Source organism: Rattus norvegicus, chromosome X, assembly GCF_021556685.1.
Source record: "Rattus norvegicus strain SHRSP/BbbUtx chromosome X, alternate assembly SHRSP_T2T, whole genome shotgun sequence".
NCBI classification, from domain to species: domain Eukaryota; kingdom Metazoa; phylum Chordata; class Mammalia; order Rodentia; family Muridae; genus Rattus; species Rattus norvegicus.
Genome location: NC_141554.1, coordinates 124,653,870 through 124,663,166, shown reverse-complemented (window position 1 = coordinate 124,663,166; position 9,297 = coordinate 124,653,870). Strand labels below are relative to the sequence as shown.

Here is a 9,297-nt window from a genome sequence, read left to right as displayed (position 1 = left end):
TTCCTTCAGTGGCATGAGGACCTAGTTCTTCAGAATTCTGGCATATACTGAAGATCAGCTGAGACATCCAGCCTCGTAGACTAACCTACTACTGGATTCTTGGACCTGTTTACAGGCAATCATTGTTGAATTAGCTGGACCATAGCCTGGAAGTCATTCTAATAAATCCTCTTTATATATATAAAGGAATATTGATTCTATAAATTCTATTACTCTAGAAAACCGTCATGTCTAATACATATACAAAAGCTATTTTTAGCTCATGGGTTGAAAAAAAAACCTGGTAAAATAGATTCAGACTCTGAGTTGTTCTAATAGTTTTATCACTCCTGATCTAAGATTTAGTGTCTTTTTATTTGGCCAAACCTTTTATGGACTTTTATGAAATTTTCATTTCTCACAGGAATCTAGAGACTAGTCTTTTTCAAACACTCTTTTCAGGATTTGAATGAAGTAATAGGTCATTTTCTTCAGACAGCACTGTAAACATCACAGGGTTTTTCCAAACACACGTGTTTTAAAAGTATTGCTGTGATATTAGGAGTGGATACAGCAGTTGCTGCTTCTACAGAGAAGAATCACCACATTTATGGCTGGGGTTCTGCGCTCAGTATTTGTGAATTTGAGAGGCCTCTAGGCAGCCTACAGACTGTGAAAAAAGGTGCAGAATGTCTCATGGGTACAGAGTGGATTCGTCACAAATTTATCAGATCAATAATTCCAGTGTTTCGGCCTAGACCTAAAGATCATGAAAAATATTGTGGGGACCCCAAGACCCCTTATAAACTGCATACTGTTACAAGAATAAGAAGTACAAAGAGGTGGCCATACTGGGAAAAACATGTGATCAAGGTTTCTTGGACTACAGAAGGCACAGAGCTCTCAAATTCATGAGGACATTCCCATCACTGAATACAAAGCAGAAAGTGGTTAAACACTTGATACACATCCAGCCCCTGAAGCTGCCACAGGGACTTCCCACAGAAGAGACCATGTCCATCATGTGCCTCAGGAGCACTGGGGAGTTGGTGGTGCAGTGGCATCTGAAGCCTGTGGAGCAGGAAGCAAAGTCCTGATGCCACACAGATTCAGCGCACAGATGCAGTTACTGAGGAAACCGTTCTTATTAAAGTGTATATTAATCGAAATAAATGAATAAAATAATAAAAGTATTATGCTGAAGATTGAGAACTGGACCTAGGCCTGATACATCTTTAACATGAGCACTGGTATTGCTTCCTCACCCACACAGTATATTAGAAAATACTTCTAATGATCTAGAATTCATAAATGCCAAGGACATTAAATTTATACATAAATTTCTAGCATCCAAAGATGCTCAAAGGAACATTGTCAATGCTAATGAAAATATTGTAGTTATTTATTTATTTTATACTCCCCAAGGAAGTACTCTTTATTCCTTTGATTGTACAATCCCAATTAGTTGATAAATATGCATGGCCTTTCCTAAGATACATTAATTAGTGTGAATGATGCTATTAATCTTCTGGTAATTCATATTTTCCAAATATCTGGTAATCACACATTAATGTTTATCATTTAAGGAAATTGCTAAACAGGGAGCTGGAGTGTCATGTCTAAAATTTCCTTAATTGAAGTGGACATATAAAAGCAAGTAAAATCGTTAGAAACGACAGTTCAGCAGGACAAGGTAAATGTGTTTATGGGGCAGTAGGACATCCATGATGAGACAACATAGTGCTGGTTTACTACAGAGCAGGATTCCATCTCCTGCTCTGTTGTACAATTCTCCCCAGTCTCACCTCTCATGGAGCTATGATTTTGAAAAACGCACAGTAACAAAACTTAGATGCCTGGCATATCCCTGTTAACACAATTAAGTCTAATTATATCCGTTTTTCTGTTTTCCTGAAAATGACATGATTTTGCTCTTTAGGACTGCTTAAAATTCTCTCCCTCCTCTCTCCCTCTCTGTACGTGTGTGTGTGTGTGTGTGTGTGTGTGTGTGTGTGTGTGTGTGTGTGCGCGCGCGCGCACGTGCACTCGTGCATGTACACTTAGCTAGATTTCATAGCTCGGTTATTGTGAATAGTGTAGCAATAAACATGGATGAGTAAATGTCTATGGTATGTAGTTATAGATTATTGTAAGCTACCATGTGGAAAGCTGAACCTGGGTCCTCTGGAAGAGTAACAAGTGCCTTTAGCAGCTAAGAGGTCTCTCCAGGACCCATCCTTAGGTTTCGGAGGAAGTTCTATAGTGGTGTCAATAGTAGTTGAGCTTATTCTTAATTGCTGTGCTATTGCACCCCTGCCTCCTTTTCAATGTCCCCCTTTCTCAGCCATGTGTGATCACACACCTTTTATGCATTGTCTAGAATCCTTTCTGGAGCCTTTATAGCCTGTTTTCCATGACAGGGCCCTCAATTTTGTAATCACATCTTGGCCTCTGTTGCAGGGTTGAAATGTTAAAGAAAATCACTGGCTGCTTGAGCAAGGTCTCCCAGGCATTGGGTCTCTTTGTAGAAGGGTCCAGTGGTTGTTTATCTCATTTGAGAATTTAGAAACTTTGTTCATCTGGCTTTCCCAGGAGCTGGGATGATCCCAAATAAATGTATTAGCAGTTCATTGTTTTTTTTTAAAGTTTTAAAGATATATTCATTTATTTTATGTATATGAGTGCACTGTAGCTGTCTTCAGACACACCAGAAAAGGGCATTGCATTCCATTACAGATGGTTGTGAACCACCATGTGGTTGTTGGGAATTGAACTCAGGACCTCTGGAAGAGCAGTTAATGCTCTTTCTTAATCGTTGAGCCATCTCTCCAGCCCGGAGCAGATCATTGTTAATCTGAAATATTATCTGGGGAAGTTTTATTGAGAAAAACACCTGCCAGAACATTGTGACCAGAGCGCAATATTTGGAAGTGGTAGCAAAACAGAGCTAGGGAGCCTGTTACTGAGAACCAAATACCTCTGATTCGGATTTTGGCTTTTCCCAGAGTGACCAGAGCAAATGGCTGGTGTCAGGGTTTTCCTTATGAAGTGCAAGATATCAGGCCATATGCTATATGAAGGGCCAAGTCTGTGTGAGCAAAACCCCAACATCAGGAATTGAGTCCATAGTGGAAGATTACTTGCCTGCTGTATTAATTACTTTACTAATTGCTATGCCAGTAGACCTGACAAGCAGCAATTTAAGGGAGTGTGGTAGTTTGAATGGTGTCTTAGGATTTTATTGCTGTGAACAGATACTATGACCAAGGTTACTCTTAAAAGGCCAACATTTAATTGGGGCTGGTTTACAGGTTCAGATGTTCAGCCCTTTGTCATCAAGGTGGGAGTACGGCAGCATCCAGGCAGGCCTGGTGCAGGAGGAATTGAGAGTTCTACATCTTCATCTGAAGGCCGCTAGCAGAATACGGGGTTCCAGGCAGCTAGGAAGAGGGTCTTATAGCCCACATCCACAGTGACACACCTACTCCAACAGGGCCACATCTTCTAATAGTGCCACTCCCCGGACCAAACAATAACATTCCACTCTCTGGCCCCCATAGGCTGTTCAAACATAGGAGTCTATGGGGGCCATACCTAAACATGGCATAATGCAAAATATGTTTAGTCCAACTCCCAAAGTTCCCATAGTCTATAGCAGCCTCGACAATGTCAAAAGTCCAAAGTTCAAGGTCTCTTCTGAGATTCATCCAATCACTTAACTGTAATTCCCAAAGCAAGACAGGAAACCAGCTAGGCAAACTCCAAACTCTGCATCTCCATGTTTGATGGATGTCAAAGCGATCTTCAGATCTTCAACTCCTTTTTCTTCTGTGTTGACTGCAACAAACTTCTTTCTCCTGGGCTGGTTCCACTCCCTGTTAGCAGCTTTCCTCAGTTGGTATCCCATGGCTCTGATATCTTTAACATCTTTGGGTCACCAAGAAACTTTCAGCTTCACAGTTTCTTGTTCCTATGTCTTGGATCTACACATGATCTTCTGAGCCTCTCCAAAGGGCTGGCATAACTTCACCATCTCTGCCTTCTGTAGCACTCTAAGCACAGATTGATCCACACTCCACTGTTGCTGTTTTTCTTGGTGATCATCCCATGGTACTGGCATCTCCAATACACTGGGGTCTTCTGCTGCAACCAGGCTTCACCAATAGCCTCTCATAGGCTCTCTTCATATTACCAAGCCTCAAATCCTTTGCATGATCCTTTCAGTCCTGGGCCATCAACTGCAACTGAGGCTGCACCTTTACCAATGGCCTTCCATGGCCTCTCACAGTGCCCAGCCTCAGCTGTTCTTCATGACCCCCTCATGCCTTCAAAACCAGTGCCACCTGGATGACTCTTACACATTACCAAGTACGGCTGCAGCACAAGGTACAACCTTGGCTATCATATCTGGAACACAGCTTCTTTGTGCTCTCAGAAAACACTTCCCAGATTTCACCCCGGTGGTCTCTTCTTTTTTTTTTTTTTAAAGATTTTATTTTACTGTATATGAGTACACTGTAGCTGCCTTCAGACACACCAGAAGAGGGCATCAGATCTTATTACGGATGGTTGTGAGCCACCATGTGGTTGCTGGGATTTGAACTCAGGACCTCAGGAAGAGCAGTCGGTGCTCTTAACCACTGAGCCATCTCTCCAGCCCCTGGTGGTCTCTTCTTAATCACCATTGATTTCTTAGCTCTAACTAACCAGCATCAATTGTCCTAGTAGTCCCTTCTATTTTTCACTCTAAAGCCAGAGCCACCTGGCCAAAGCTACCATGTTCTGATGTGTGCTGGGGCTGAAACATGGCCCCCTTTATTCTATTACCAGCTCTCTATTTTGCAACTCCCTCTATGCCTAAGCTTGGCTTTCCTGGATCTTGCTCTGCAGATTGACCTTGAACTCGGAGATCTGCAATGCTCTATCTGCTGTAATACTGGGATTAAAGGCATGTTCCACCACGCCTGTATTTAAGCTTTATCCCAGGCTGGCTTTGAACTCAGAGATCTGATTGGTTTTGTCTTCTGGGATTAAAGGTGTGTACCACCATGCCTGGATCTAAATTTAGCTGGATGGGATCTTACCCCCAAAGGAACATCACTAGTCCTTATATTTCTTGCCTTGGTGAAGGGTCGTGCAGAAATCAGCCTGGCATAGTAATAGCAGGAAATAGTGAGATAGCTCCTGTTATTCCAGACCTGTGGGAAAGACCCTCACAACATCTGCTTTCTTCTCAAACTCCTGTACCTGCTCTCTCAGCTGATGGCATTGTTTCCCATTTCACTGAGAGATAGGTTCAGTTCCCACTTATTACCTTTGTGTTTTCATAAATTAATGCATATTTTTTCATTTTTTATCTTTATTAACTTGAGTATTTCTTATTTACATTTTGATTGGTATTCCCCTTCCCGGTTTCCGGGCCAACATGCCCCTAATCCCTCCCCCTCCCCTTCTGTATGGGTGTTCCCCTCCCCATCCTCCCAATGCATAATATGTTAATTATGTCAAGTTACTCATCTTGCCCTTCAGATAATTCCTCTATATAATTTGGTTGGGTTTGTGTAGGATTTGTAGATCAATTTGTGGGAACTGACATCACATAGAATTTTCCTATTTAAGACTAAGATACATCATTAACTGGCCATGGTATGCCATTCCTATATTCCCAACCATTGGGGAGAATAAGATAGAGGATCTTTTGAGCATAAGAGTTTGTTGTCAGTTTTGGCAACATGGTGAGACCTTTGTCTCATATAAGAAAAACAACCACAATTATCTCTATAAGATTATATTTGTGTGGACTTGTTTTAGTTCTATAATAGTGTTTTATAGTTTACATGTAAGCATATATATGCACACACATCTAGGATCCATATAGAATTACATAGATGCTTTCTTCACAAAGCTTCCCAAGTACATTTCTTATTTTGTTCTAGATGCATATTATTTTTATGAATGGGATAATTTGTTTTGCCATACGTTCTAGATGATTATCAGTTTCATGTTATGATAATTTCATAACTTTCCATTTCCAGTATTAAGGATAAAAGAAACAATTACAATTCTAGTGTCCCAAATTGTTTTGCTTCTCTATCAGGAATGCTTAAAATGTCTCTGAATTAAAAGTTTTACAATTCATTCTCTTTCTTTCTGTCTCTTTCTCTGTCTCTGTTTCTCTCTCTCTCTCTCTCTCTCTCTCTCTCTCTCTCTCTTTCTCTCTCTCTCTGTGTGTGTATGTGTGTGTGTGTGCTCGTGTACCATAGTGAACATATGATGGTCCAAAAGAAAATTGTGGGAGTCAGTTCCCTCCTTCCACCTTGTGATTCTTGAAGGTTGAAGTTAAGTCATAGGAAGCACACTTACTCACTCTTTCAGCATTGTGATACTTTAACATTTTTTTAAATTGTAAGCTTTTTGTAGTATGTGAAGGCCAGACACTATTTGATTTGCCTTATTTTGAACATTTACCAAATTCAAAATTTATGTATTAAATAATCCAACTACTTTGGGAAAACAAAGACTGAGATCTCTACTCCGTAGGAAATTGACCACATATTTTTGAATTTACCACATTTTTAATATTGACATCTTAATTACTAAAAACATTATATTCAGTTCATAGCAAAGGTCTCTTGCGCATGCTTTTATGTTTATTTATTTAATTTTTATTATAAAAACTTGGAAATAAAAATATTACCCAGTACCTTAAGCTCTAAACATCTCAGTAATTTTCTATACAGTGAGAATAGCCATTTTGAAGCTGTGTGGCTTCACAATAGGCTTTATATTTTTACCATCCAACGCATTTTTATGCACTTACTACCCCAAAATCCACTACAGAGTTAAAACCAGAAAAATAATCTTTATATCTTCTTTCATGACTCAAGTGTGAAAGGAAAAAGCCCACATGCTCTCCCTCATGTGGGGATCTCAGCTGTATGTATCTATTATATATACATACAGGCAAATGTGCATGGGGATGAAGTCTAATATGTAGAAAGGAGAACAAGAAAGGGTAAATATTAGGTGATGAGAAAGGATGGGATACAGGCAATGGAAGCTTGTGAGTTTTTAGAAGAAAAAAACAATCAACTTATAGAATACAGATACTGTGTGATTTACTTCATTTCATGGATTCCTAGTGACTCAAACAAGGAAGAGATATCTTCCCTAAAGAGCTTTCAAAGAACTCATGTCCATAAATGCTCTGGAGCAGAATTGCTTTATTTCAACAGGGCTTTTTAAATGGAACCAACCAAAATGTATCTAAAGCAATTGTGCTGCTACCAATTAATGCACTTCATATGCTGAAAATGCTATATTTTGTAAAAGACATACACAATTAGGCTGCCTTCTTCAGATGTTTGTACTCATTTTTCTTTAGAGAGAACACATAGTCCCATTAGTCCCTGGGCATTGTCAGGCCAAATACACAGAAGCATCCATTGAATACACAGAAGTCTCAATTAGGTAATGGTTTTTGCCAATAATATAAAGTTGGGGGTGGAGAAAAGCAATTTTGTCCCCGTTGCAGACGCCTGATTAGCTATGAAAAGAAAACGTGTTCTCTCTAAGCTTTGGGTTAATAATCCTAAAGTCCATTTCTGTAGCTCTTGTTAAAAAACAATCAGATGGGACATTGAAGGCAGAAGCCCTTAAAAGGGAGTAATGAAAGCTTAGATCACAGGTTTAAAAGCTTCTATTAAAAGACACTGTAATTAATGTTGAAACCCAGACAATATATTCAGAGGAAAGATTTTCAACTTACGTAGCATGATTCTAACAAATTGATTAAAATAAAAGGAAGGCACATCTTCAAATGGAAATCTTGGCAAACAACCCAGTTGTCATACAAAAGAAAAAATACAAACGGAAATAAACATGAAAAGCTGTTCTGTTTCCCCAGTGATCAAAGTGATGCAAATTAAGTAGCTATTTTAAAATATATCAAATTGGTAAAGATTAAAAGATTATTACTATTCAGTGCTTCAAAGACTGTGGGTGGAAGATGGGGGAGAGACATTTTTATATATTATCAATGAGAAAAGAAATCGAAGGCAATATGGCAATGCCCACCCAAATTGAAAATACCTGTAGTTTTTATTTACCAATTCCAGAATTCAGAAATGTAATCTGCACTCAAAGAGCATCTTTGGAGATCTTTATCACAGCATCACTTACAATTACCAAGAAGGGAGGAGCCTGAGTGTTAATCAAGAAGGCACTGGATGTGGAGCTGAGATTATAGTTAAGGTACTGTGTGGTTGCCTAGCATGCTTTCAGTCTACCCCCAGTACTAAAACAGGGATTGGTGTTGGTGACTGGGGACCACTTACAATCGCTATGTTAAAATAACCTAATATAGAGAAGAATTACAGGGGAGAGAAACAGGTTCCAAACCATGAGCTATGATTACTGTTCTATAGTTTTAATCTTTGTTTTCTTTGATCAATAATCAAATAGTATTAATAGTAATAATCTTTTAATCTTTACCAATCTGATATATTTTAAAACAGCTTCTCAATTTGCATCACTTGGATCACTGGGGAAACAGAACAGTTTTTCATGTTTATTTCCGTTTGTATTTCTTCTTTTGTATGACAACTGGGTTGATCCTAGTGTTCAACTATCTTTCCTCACACAATTGGAAATAGTTGATCGCTCCATCCAACTTGAAACCTTATACTTGGCTTGTTGGACACCAGTACTCTCCTGGCTCTTTTTGACTTTATCTCTTCTTTTCTTGACCTCCTTACATCTTTTTTTCCAACTTCTCTAATGGAATTCCTCCTCACTCCTTTTCTCTTCCTCATTCCCTCATACGTATATTGTTGTTTGTTTGTTTGTTTGTTTGTTTGTTTGTTGTCCTGAGTGAGTGGGTATGTGTGCCTGTGTACGCACAGGTGCACATGTGGAGGGCAGAGGCTGACACTGATGCCTTTAAAAATTGCTATCCAGGGCTGGAGAGATGGCTCAGCGGTTAAGAGCACCCGACTGCTCTTCCAGAGGTCCTGAGTTCAATTCCCAGCAACCACATGGTGGCTCACAACCATCTGTAAAGAGATCTGATGCCCTCTTCTGGTGTATCTGAAGACAGCTACAGTGTACTTATATATAATAAATGAATAAATCTTTAAAAAAATTGCTATCCATCTTTTCCCTTTTTTGAGACCAGGTCTCACACTGAATCTGGAGCTCCTGGATTGAGCTAGACTCATAGGCCAGTGAGTCCCGGGAGCTTCCTGTCTCCGCCTCCCTGGCACTAAGGTTATAGACGTTATACAGATTATATTGTCTTGCATTTTAATGCAGGTGTTG

The 9,297-nt window shown here is 39.5% G+C and overlaps 1 pseudogene; it reads left to right on the top strand.

The window, feature by feature from the left end:
* Window positions 1–589: 589 nt before the first annotated feature.
* On the top strand, window positions 590–1,076 carry Mrpl30-ps4 (mitochondrial ribosomal protein L30, pseudogene 4; annotated as a pseudogene).
* The last annotated feature ends 8,221 nt before the right edge of the window (window positions 1,077–9,297 follow it).